This window comes from Piliocolobus tephrosceles, chromosome 9, assembly GCF_002776525.5.
Source record: "Piliocolobus tephrosceles isolate RC106 chromosome 9, ASM277652v3, whole genome shotgun sequence".
In the NCBI taxonomy this organism is placed as follows: domain Eukaryota; kingdom Metazoa; phylum Chordata; class Mammalia; order Primates; family Cercopithecidae; genus Piliocolobus; species Piliocolobus tephrosceles.
The window spans coordinates 105,591,837-105,604,677 of record NC_045442.1 but is presented as its reverse complement, the minus strand read 5'-3'; positions in this window follow the sequence as shown (position 1 = coordinate 105,604,677).

The following is a 12,841-nucleotide window of genomic DNA, read 5'->3' as shown; positions in this document are numbered from 1 at the left end:
AAAAAAAAAAAAAAAAAAAAAAAAAAAAAAAAAAAAAAAAAGATGTTAATTATAAGGTATGGGGTACATGGGAACTGTGTACTATCCTCATAATTTTTTCTGTAAATCGCAAGCCTTTCTAAAATGAAAAGCTTTTTTTTTCTTTTTAAAAGCATATGGAACATGGCAACCATATCCTTTAGTAGTGTTGCCAGATTGATTTTCTGCATAACTGACTTGATTGAAATGTGAAATTGTGGGGAAGCTCTACTCAAGAATCCACAGCTCAGCTGGAGATTATAAAAGAATGAATTTGTAACATGGAGCTAACTCTTCACAATTGAGACACACTTGTTACCAAGAGATGAAAATGACTATAACATCGTGTATGGAGTTGGTAAGTTGGAGAGTTTTTAGAGAGCATCATCTCAAACCTTTCACTCTAGAAAAATACTTGGACGAGACTGGACATGGCAGCTCATGCCTGTAATTCCAGCACTATAGGAAGCAGAGGTGGGAGGAACACTTTAAGCCCAGGAGTTCAAGACAAGCCTGGGAGCCTGGGCAACATAGGAAGACCCTGTCTCTATGAAGTAATAATAATAATTATTATTATAGCCGGTCTTCGTGGTGTGCACCTGTAGTCCTGGCTACTCAAAGAAGCTGAGATGGGAGGATTGTTTGAGCCCAGGAGGTGGAGACTGCAGTGAACCATGATTGTGCCATTGCACTCTAGCCTGGATAACAGAACAAAACCTTGAGAGGAAGAAAGAAAGAGAGAGAGAGAGAAAGAGAGAGAAGGAGGGAGGGAGGGAGGGAGGGAGGGAGGGAGGGAGGAAGAAAAATACAAAAATATATGGACAATTTTCACAAATCGTGAACCTCATTTTGAGGGCTAAGAAATCTGTAAAAATGCAGTCGTATGTGATGCTGCCTTTACCTCCCTGACAGTAATGTACATCTGTTTCTAGAGTTGAAACTTCGCTATTCAGTACAGTTGTAAGCACATGCAACATTGCTCTGCCAGGAGAAAAGATCAAAGGCAGGAGAAAATTTTTCAAAGATGAGAGCTTTTCAATATGTATGTATAAAAAGCATAAAAAGCCACTGGTTTGCGTGGTTTGTGTCTCTGTGAATTTCACTATTTTCACAGGTTATTTTCCAGCGTTTAATCCTCAAGCTAAATCCGGATGACAATATCTTTCAATATATTTCTCCTTAGGAATAACTTAAATTCTTCCTCTTTTCTATTTAAATGCTAATAACTTTGGCACTGTTAAAACATGGAGTGATAACTGATTTAATTATTTTTTCACCATCATGATTAATGGTTATTCAAAGTTTATCCATTATGCAAGCACCATATTAAGCCTGAATGTCTAATTTCTTCACTCCCCTCCACCCATGCATACACAATGGGTTGATATTTTCTTATTTTATAGACAGCCTTCAGCATAGAGTTTTTCTGAGTCTCAATTAATTCTGCTGCAGAACTGAGACAATGGTGTTAAAGTCAGGTTGACAAAGAAGCAATGAAAATTCAAACATGTTGTTATTGATACAGATGAGCATGTTACTGAATTATAAGAAGTGATATAATTTCAAATCACTCCTGGCACTTCAGATCTTATTGGCTCTATATTCCATGAACATTCTCATTAGGATTTTTCAAAAAGATATGGTGGTACTATAACCCTATTTCAGAACTATGAGTACATTCTTTCCATCTAAATTTCATTAGTCTGAATACCTAAATGCTACTTACGTGTCTGTAAGAAATCTATCAATATCAGAAAGTTGGTGACTTGCCTTCCTATTAATGTTTAAGCAAATACAACTTCTTTTTAACTAAGGGACCTTTATTCAGAGCCTAGAAATTTAAGACAGATCTTCAAAATAAAACTGTAGTTGGCACAAATTATAATTGAATTTTAATATAAAATTGCCATTCCAACTCTTCTGAAGATCATGGATAAATACATGTTCTCTAACGAACAGGTGGTAGCAGAGTCACCAAAGATATGTGATTTGGGGGAGGCTACCTAAATTATGATCTTTTTAGTTACATATTTATTTCCACAAAGAGTATAAAATGTCTATCATATCCTTCTATCGTAATACGCAAAGTGATTTGCGTACTTTTAGGCCCTAGAGATATTTAAGGAAATTAGTTTGTCACAGGTACTAGGGAATTATCCCAAAGAAGTTAGAATTTTCTGGGTTATTGTTATCAGTGACTGAGGTCCAGGGAAACCAATTTGCTTCCTGACACATTGTCTGATTTAGGGATTGAATGACTCACACCAAATTGGAGACCTGAAAGTAATGTGCATGCTTAATTCCAAAGATAAGCTAGGCTCTTAGTTCAAAGACAGCCGGTAGAAGTGGCTGGCAAATGAAGAAGACTATTAGTGAAGTTTAAATTGTGAAGTCTGAGTTGAGAACTGTGATTAAGTATGGACCAGCCAGTCCCAATTACTCACTAAGTAAGCGAGTTTTCCCCTGCGTTTCCTTCATGCATTCTGACAGTAGCTATTTAATGAAGCTGTGGGAAGGATGTGAAGAGAAACCTAAATAATCAGCATTTCAGGTTGGAATCCTAGGTCAGTACATGAAGGCTGCTCCCACCTTTACCTCCTGCTGCTGAGTTGGGAAGATGACTGAAAATTTTATAGACTTCAGAAGTGAAGGGAATAATGAAACTACAACAGGCAGAAATAGCATAGGCAAAACAGACCCTCTGAAATTTCCCTTTTCATTTTACTTTAAGAAACTCTGATATTCTACTAATTTAGAAATGCATTCAGAAAAAAATCATCCTTTTAAAAAAATTGAGCTATTTCTGGGATGTTGAAGAGCTATTACCGTGAAAGTAATTAGTTGAGAATGTGCATGGCTTCTAATGCCTAATGGAGATCAAAAGGTGCCAAAGGAATGAGCATTTTGATAAGGGGCAGTGTGGGAAATGATTTTGGAGTCTGGGTGCCTTTGGAAAAAGGATCAAGGACAGCATGGAGAAGGGTTCAGAAAACAAGGTGAGAAAGACCAATACCAAATACCAAATATTTTAATTTAGGCTTGTCCTGTATTCAAGAAAAAATGATGAAATATTCCTTGCAATATTCTTTGATGTCAACTCAACCAATACACTTATAGAGAAACTAAATTGTTCTTCCCGTACCTGGGACCATAAACAACAAAGCTGGTGGAAAAACTATGTTTGAGTTCCAAGCAACCAATTTGTATGTAAACTTAAGCCCGCATTTCATGAGTAATGTGAGGGCTGGGTTGGCCACCCATCTTTCACAGGAAACTCCTTAACCAAATATTGTTTCTCCTGTGTTTATGTTTATTTTGTTCTCAGTGACTAATGGTGCCAAAGAAGGTTAGTTATCCTGCATGATTGCTGCTGTCCGAGCTGGCATTTTGTGATTAGAGATGACCAGCTGACTCAAATAACAAGAGCCCATTTCTGTCATTCATTGAACTTGTTTCTGGGAAAGAAGAAAGAGGAGGCCAAGGGAAGAAGATGCCCTGCTCAGGTTTCAGAGGCAAAAGCTGAGGGAAATATTAGCAAACCCGGGGGGAGATTGCTTCTTTCCCAGGCCCAGACCTGGATGTTTCTGTAACTGAGAACGGTTCACAAATGGTCTATTCTTACAGAATTTTTGCTTCAGTTGTCAGTTTCAGAATCACATTAGAGATCTTGATATTTGATTGTTTTCTCTCAAATGTCCTGAGACTTCATTTAAATTTTGTTACTTAAAATTATTTTTAGTTAATTAAATAAAGTCACAGTTAATGGTAATAAGGAGAATAATCCATAAAACAGTTGATAATTTCTTAAGGTTAAAAATAAAGACAAATATTTTAGAATAGTAGATTCTCTAGAATGATTCCCACATTTGTCTCCTAAAATAAGAAAACATGAGTTTGTCTCCTCAAACAAGATGATCACTTGCATAATATGAGACCATTAATTCTGTTAGAAAATAGTGCTTTTGACTAGAATACTCTTTTTTTTTTTTTTTTTTTTTGAGACAGAGCCTTGCTTTGTCAGCCAGGCTGGAGTGCAGTGGAGTGATCTCAGCTCACTGCAACCTCCACCCTCCAGGTTCAAGCAACTCTCCTGCCTCAATCTCCTGAGTAGCTGGGATTACAGGCATGTATCACCATGCCCAGATACTTTTTGTATTTTTAGTAGAGACAGGGTTTCACCATGTTTACCAGGCTGGTCTCAAACTCTTGACCTCAAGTGATCCACTCGCCTCAGCCTCCCAAAACACTGGGATTACAGGAGTGAACCACCACACCCAGCCTAGAATACTCTTAAACCCAATTCCTCAACCCGTAAGTTTAAGGCGAACTTGAAATAGACAGGCAAGCAGCTGAATATGTGAGTCAATAGACGAAAACTATCTTCGAAACCATCAAAGGATGTCATAGATAAAATAATTACTACTAATTAAGTGTGTATTGAATACATATGAGTAGAAGAAGCTTTGCATTGATAGGGTGAGAGAATTTGCCCTCAACAGTAGTCAGTTCATTTATCAGTAGAGATTTGTTGCGTCCCTACGTTTGCACATTGTGCTCACATTAATAGTCATCAGAATATTTATTTATTAATTTTAAGGAATTGGCTCATGAAATTACAGAGGCTGAGAAGTCCCAAGATCTGAAGTCAGTAATGCAGCAATGTGAAGACCCTAGAGAGATGATGGTCTAGTTTCAGTGCAAGCTCAAAGTCCTGAGAACCAGGAGAGCTGGTGATGTAAGTTCCAGCCTGAGTTCAAGTCCAAAGGCAGAAGAGAAGTGATTTCTCAGCTCAGTGACAGTAAGAGAGAGCAAATTCTTCCTTACTCAGCTTACTTAATTCAAATTGCCCTCCCCAGTGTAGATAGGACTGGATGGTTAGTCCCATCCAGAAACACACTCACGACACACCTAGAATAATGTTTCACCAAATAGCTGGCCCAGTCTGTTTGACACAAAAAAAATTAACCACCACAGTCACTATACATTGGCCATGTTCTACTTGGCAGAATAGAATCCCTTCAATATCTGTGGTAAGTCTACCTCTGAGTTCTATTTCTCAATACTTCAAAGCCTGCTTGATCCTACTCCTCATCACCAAAGCTCACCAGACCACTTCCTGTGATTTAACATTTTTGGTTAGCTACATTGAAAGGAATATTTCTGTTACTGTTTAAATAAAAAACATTTGTACATGCAGAATTAAGAAAAGTTTAAATTAGTTGAAAATGGACCAATAAGAGAAACTTTTTGATTTTAACAAGAATGGTGTCGAGAAGTCATGAGCCCATGATTTGTTAATTTAGGTCCTTAAGGAAGGCACATTAACTCCAGGTGTCAAGAGGGCACCACTGAGCACACTGCACCTGCAGTATTCCAGGTGGCTGACCTCTGGGCTATGATCATGCGTCTGAAAAACTGCTTGTAGGTACAAATACAATAATTGTAGCCTGTCTTCTATATCATCTACAGTCCTCTCCAGCAACAGAGACCCTTTGAGCTGAATTCAAAAGACAATCAGGTAAAACATCATTCCCACTATAGTAACTCTCATTCAACAAAGAGCTCTTGGAACTTTTTTTTTGAGATGGAGTTTCGCTCTTGTTGACCAGGCTGGAGTGCAATGGCATGATCTTGGCTCATGCAACCTCTGCCTCCCAGGTTAAAGAGATTCTCCTGCTTCAGCCTCCCAAGTAGCTGGGACTACAGGCGCGTGACACCGCACCTGGCTAATTTTTTTTATTTTTAGTAGAGACGGGGTTTCACCATGTTGGCCAGGCTTGTCTCAAACTCCTGACCTCAGGTAATCCACCTGCCTTGGCCTCCCAAAGTGCTGGGATTATAGGCCTGAGCCACCAATGCCCAGCCAAGGAACTTTTTTGAGATACATCAGTGAACAAACTGAGCAACGATGGGATTCATATTTGAGAGTAGAAAGAGGGGAACACACTGACAATAAACAATAATCTATTTTAAAAATAAGGACATGATATAATATGTTACAAGGGGGAAAGGCTATATAAAAAAGAAACAGTGAAGTAGGTAAAGAGAGGTCAGGAGTGTTAGCAGAAAGGATGAAGTTTTGAATAAGGGTGAGGCAGGCTTATTTGAGAAGGTAATGGGATTAAGAAAGATATGAAGGAGGTGTGGGAAGATCCCTTGAAAATATCTTGGGAAGAACTTTCCAAGGATAGAGAAAGCCAGTGCAAAGACTATAACCTGGAGCTTGCTTTTCATTTATACCCATCAAGATTTCCATTCATTAATTCACTTGACAACCATTAAATACTTATTGAACAGTTACCATGTGCTTAGCACATTTTAGGCACCTAGGACAAAGTTCCTGCCCTCACAAAGCCTGTAATATGGAAAACAATTGATATGGTTTGGCTATGTCCCCACCCAAATCACATCTTGAATTGTAGTTCCCATAATTCCCACAGGTTGTGGGAGGGACTTACTGGGAGATAATTGAATCATGGGGGCAGTTTCCTCCATACTGTTTTCATGGGGGAATAAGTGAGTAAGTCTCACAAGATCTGATGGTTTTATAAGAGGCTTCCCCCTTCACTTGGTTCTCATTCTGTCTTGTTGGCCACCATGTAAGCCATGCCTTTCACCTTCTGCCATGACTGTGAGGCCTCCCCAGCCACGTGGAACTGTGAGTCCATTAAACCTCTTTTTATTTATAAATTACCCAATCTCGGGTGTGTCTTTATCAGCAGTGTGAAAATGGACTAATACAACAATAAATGAGTTAATAAGTATATAACTCATTTATATACTTATAAAGGAGGTCACAGTGAGCGGTGATGTCAGATGGTGAGAAGTATAATAAAGAAAATTAAGTGAGGTAAGGAGACAGAGAGTGACAGAGGTGCTTACCTCAGGTAGGGTGGTCAGGGCAGACTTCCTAAAGGAGGAGTCATTTGGACTGACATCTGAATAAAGTGATGGTGCAAGCCGTGTGAATGCTTAAGAGGGAGTGTGTGCCTGGAAGAAGGAATAGCAGGTGCACATGCCCCAAGAACAATGACTGGGGTACAATTAAAGAAGACAACCAAGAGAGCTAATGTGGCACAGCCAGAGTAAGAAAAAACAGCCAGTGACATGAAGATGTAGCACCTCTAGACAATGGTAAGGACTTGAGCTTTCATGGACAACATGGAAGCCCTGAGAATTTGAGAGCCAAGGTGTGACATGATCTGACTGGTTGAAGAATCACTGTATGGGCAATATTGAGACTTGCCACTATAGGGTGGCAAGTTCAGAAGAAGAGAGGCCAATTTGGAGGCTGTTGGGAATAGTCCACATGAGAGATGTTAATGACACAGACTAGGATAGTAGCAGGAGAGAGGTTGAGAAGTGCTACTTTTTCCATATATCTTGAAGGTGTTGTCAACAGCATTTATTGATAGGGTGAATGTGGGAGTTGTAGGAAGTAAAGAGAATTCAAAAGCTGACTGCAAAATAAATCTGATTCACAGGGTGGTTGGTGGTGAAATAGAAAGTGGCACTCAAGAGAATGGAGCAGATTGGGGTGGGACATGATTCTGGTTTTGAACAGGTTTGGTTGGAGTTGCCTATTAGATGCCTCAGAGAAGAGAGTGATCAGATGGGAGATCTGTGACACTGGGGTTAGAAGAGGGTCGGAGCTGGGATTTAAATTTGGGAATCACCAACATATAGATGTGATTTACAGTAACGGGAAGAGAATGTCTATGGAATGAATGTAGATAGATTTGAGAAGAAATGTGAGGCCTGAGCCCTGGAGCACTCTAATGTTTCATAATTTGGGAAAAGAAGGAGAATCTAGCAAAAAAAAAAAAAAAAAAGACGGAGAAGAAACAACCATGGAGGTGGTAGTAAACAAGACAGTGCTCTGCATCAGAAGGAAAGGCAGATCCTTCTGCCAAATGGACCTGAGACACCAAAGTAGAGGGCAGAGAATTAAGTACTGCTTTGTACTGCGGAAGTCCCTGTATCCTGGATAAGAGTGATCATTTGGCGAGATGTGGATGAAGACCATCGACATGTATTCAAGAGAGCATTGGAAGTGAGAAAGTGTTACGGGCAGGCAAAGACAAATCTTTTAGAAAATTTCACTATATCAGGAAAGAAAGAAATGAAACAGTCGCTTTAAAAGGAGATGAGAAGAAGGAAGCCTTTGTTTAACTTCTTGGCAGGAATGTCATCGTTGAGGAGGTGAGAAGACCTGGGATTCAGTGCCTGGCGGAGAGATTGACCTTAGGTAAAACTATGGACAATTTGTCCTTGTCATAGGAAGGAAGGCAGGGTTATGGGCCAAGATGCAGATGTAGTTGCCAATTTAAAGGTAGCAAGAATTGAAAGTTCTTTTCTAAGCGCTTCCATCATCTTAGAAAAATGATAAATAGGAACTAGCTGGGAGTAAGGAGGGGTGATATGGTTTGGCTGTGTCCCCAGTCAAATCTCATCTTGAATACTAGCTCCCATAATTCTCATGTGTTGTGGGAGGGACCCGGTGGGAGATAATTGAATCATGGGGGTGGTTTCCCCATACTGTTCTCATGGTAGCGAATAAGTCTCAAGAGATATATGTTTTTATAAGGGGTTTCCTCTTTTGCTTGGTTATTCTCTCATCTGCCATCATGTAAGACATCCCTTTGTTCTTCTTTCGTCTTCTGCCATGATTGTGAGGCCTCCCTAGCCATGTGGAACTGTGAGTCAATTAAACCTCCTTCTTTTATAAATTATCCAGCTCTTGATATGTTCTATAATTTGAGAAAAGAAGTGAAAATGGACTAATACAAGGGGGAAGGAAGAGTCTTGGGAGAGAGGAGAGAATAGTCTTCTGGGAGTGACATGATCAAGGTCAGCGGACAATGCTGGGGTTCCCTTGCAGTTTGAGTTCATACATTCACAACCATACAGCAAGAAGGATCATGTTTTTCTCCAACTGTTTTCAGTTCTTGGATACAAAAGTGGACTAGGCAGAGAAGTGGGTTAAATCCACAGAGGTTTTGTCACATGTGCTAGGGCAGAGGGAGAGAAGGACAAGAGATTTTGTCACAATGCAAGGGAATTATAATGATGGGCCATGGACTCTAATCTGAGGAAGAAGAGAAATGAACCCTGAAGGGAGATTAAAAACACTGGAAGGGTAGCATGAGTGGGTTGGAAATATTCTACTGGGGCTGGGTGCTGTGACTCAAGCCTGTAATCCCAGCACTTTGGGAGACCGAGGTGGCAGATCACTTGAGGTCAGGACTTCGAGACCAGCCTGGCCGACATGGTGAAACCACGTCTCTACTAAAAATTCAAGAATTACCTGGTCATGGTGTCGCGCGCCTGTAGTCCCAGCTACTCAGGAGGCTGAAGCACAAGAATCGTTTGAATCTGGGAGGTGGAGGTTGTGGTTAGCCGAGATCATGCCACTGCACTCCAGCCTGGGCAACAGAGTGAGGCTCCATCTCAAAAAAAAAAAAAGAAAAGAAAAGAAAAAGAAAACATAAAAAGAAAAAGAAAAAGAAATCTTTTATTGGAATTTCACAAATTACTCGAGGAATTCTTAATGCAATAGAAAGCATCAAAATTGCTTATTTTGGGGAGATGAGAGCATAACATCAGAAAAATTTATTTTTCTCCTACTCTTCTTCCTCTTTTTCCACCTCCTTCTTTTCTTTTAGCAATTTCACATATGTCAAAAAGTAAAATGGACTATTGACTGATGAAAAGGTGTAAATCCTGTGAATTGACTTCCTCTAGTAAAGGCACCTAAACACACACTATTTCATGTAGTATGTGAAAATCTGTTAATTGGGTTATCTTTCAAAAAAATTATACTAAAAGAGGAAGTTACAAATCATGTAAATTCAAGCAAATCACACTGGAACGATGCAATGATGCAATCCTATTAGTTGCTGCAATTCTCAGCACAGGGAAAGTTTCGCTCAGGCAGAAAGAGCCCCATGAAGTCAAGAGCAGATGACCACATTGCTCAAGTTCATTTCCATCTCCCCGTGTGGGCACAGCCTGAGTCACAGCTCAGTCCTGAGTTAGGTACTTACAAAGGCAAATTAACCATTTCAGGTCAGCAGGGTACCATTGCACACAGAGCAACAATGATTTAAAAGTGCTAAAATCGGCTTGCATTGACAATAGGCTTTCCAAACCAGAAGGAATCTGCTATGATGCAGAAGAGGGCTCAGTGGCTCACGGCACCCCATTAAGTCAACAGTATCTTAGAAAATATTTGAACCAAGCAGAACAAAGTGATCATTTGAGTTTCCCTAAGATAACCTAATTTTATACATGGTGAGGAGGGGCTTAGAGATCATAACTATAAGCTACAAATCTGATCTAGAGAGACCTTGGTAATTTTTTAAAATCTCTTTTATTTATGCTTTGCTGAGCTATATATTCCCTGGAATATAAGGATTAGATCAGAGACATTTATGGAAGGAAACTTATGTATTCTAGGCTGGTATTTGAAAGTTTAAATTGCAATTCTCCTGCCTCAGCCTCCCAAGTAGCTGGGATTACAAGCATGCACCACCACACCTGGCTACTTTTTTTTTTTTTTTTGAGATGGAGTCTTACTCCGTCGCCCAGGCTGGAGTGCAGTGGTGCAATCTCAGCTCACTGCAACCTCCGCCTCCCAGGTTCAAGCGATTCTCCTGCCTCAGCCTCCCGAATAGCTGGGACTACAGGCGTATGCCACCACGTCAAACTGATTTTTGTATTTCTTTTAGTAGAGATGGGGTTTCACCATATTGGCCAGGCTGGTCTCGAACTCCTGACCTCATGATCCGCACGCCTCAGCCTCCCAAAGTGCTGGGATTACAGGTGTGAGCCACCGCACCCGGCCTAATTTTGTATTTTTAGTAGAGACTGGGTTTCACCATGTTGGTCAGGCTGGTCTTGAACTCCTGACTTCAGGTGATCTACTCCCTTTGGCCTCCCAAAATGTTGGGATTACAGGCATGAGCCGCCTGGGAGGCAGAGGTTGCAGTGAGCTGAGATTGCACCATTGCACTCCAGCTTGGACAACAACAGCAAAACTCCGTCTCAAAAAAAAAAAAAAAAAAAAAGTATAAATTGCATAAGCTATAAAATTGTACCATCCCCAGTAGCCTGTATGAGTCTTAAAAACTCTCTCCTTAGAAAGGTTCTGTGTTCTGAAGTCACACTTTCGTCTGTCCCTCAAGGCTATGAACATTGGGTCCAAAACTCCCAAACTTTCTACTCCTCCCTTCCATGAAGAAGGGAGCTGTAACATGAGTCACCCCACCATGGACAAGATACTTCTCATATATGTCTGATACACAGCAGAGGTAGGTGTTATTCTATCTTCATTTGGCAGGACAGGAAACTGGGTGTAAGATGTTTGCCCAAGTCACTGATCAACCAAGTACCTGAGTTGGGATTCAAACTCAAGCTTATAAATCTAACTGACTGAAAAAATCTCTTGCGACCAGGCGCCATGGCTCATGCCTGTAATCCCAGCATTTTGGGAGGCTGAGGCGGTCTAATCACTTCAGGTCTGAAGTTCGAGACTAGCCTGGCCAACATGGTAAAACCCCGTCTCCACTAAAAACACAAAATTAGCTAGGTGTGGTGGCACCTATAATCCCAGTTACTCAGGAGGCTGAGGCAGGAGAATCGCTTGAACCCAGGAGGTAGAGGTTGCAGTGAGCCAAGATTGAGCCACTGCACTCCAGCCTGGGCGACACAGCAAGACTCTTTCTCAAAAACAAAACAAAACAAAACAAAACTTTCTGTTTTGTAAGTGTGAACATCCTCAAACCCCACATCCTTGGAAAACCCCATGGGACCACTGATTTGTTTTTCTAAGACCACCAGAGTGAGCACAAAAGAACCAGCGGGTAGGCAAGGGTAACAGCAAAACTGCAAGTTTATTTTGGTCACTTAGCTTCAAGGGAAGAAGGTGGGTAGGGAGAAGTCTGTCGGCCTCCGGCAAATGAGGCCAACAGAGTCGCCTGTGGAGCTCTCCGACGGAGTTCCCACAGTCCCGACATCCCAACAGGAGTGGGGCTGTGAGAAGGCCGAGTGGGACCCTGCCCGACAGGGGCTTTTCTAGGAGTCGGAGGGCAATAGGCGGGGCACAGGCGTGTCGGGGGGCGTTCCACAGGTGCGACCAGGTAAATCTTGGTCTCTTCAGATTGACGTCACCTGGCGCATGCCCAGTTGATCTGCACCTTCCCGGGCGCCGGCTGCATTTTCCCGCGCAGGGGAAGAGTTGGTGGTGAAGAAGAACCCGGAAGTGCACCATCTTGCCTCCGTTCGTCCAAACAACCACCTCTACTCTCATGATGACTACCTTCTCTAGCATCTTGTGGTTACAAAGCATTTCAGGTAAGAGCACAGGCTTTCTGGTCAGGAAGACTTGAGGTGAGTCCCAGCTCTGTCATGTCTTAGCTAGGTGACCTAGCTCTTAGCTATTAGGTTGGTGCCATTATTTTTAATGGCAAGAACTGCAATTACTTTTGCACCGAACTGAAAGCCTCTGTTTCATTCAAGAAAAAAGGAGAAGTTACACTGTTTCTTTCTTTATAGGGTTATTGTACAGATTGAATGAGATAATGAATACAAAGGATTTAGCACATGCCTTAAAAATGTATTTTAGATTATATTTTTAAAATGACAGCTATACAAAGTAGATTACTTTACCATTATTTTAACAGTTCATCTTATTCATTCTTGTGACATCTATTAGTCGTTTTTTATTTAGCCTTTCAACCACTGTTGTCTCTCTGACTTATTTAAAAGCCTTTTAAGCTTGGATCGTGTCTTTGTTCCTTTGTATCCTCTTACACATAGCACA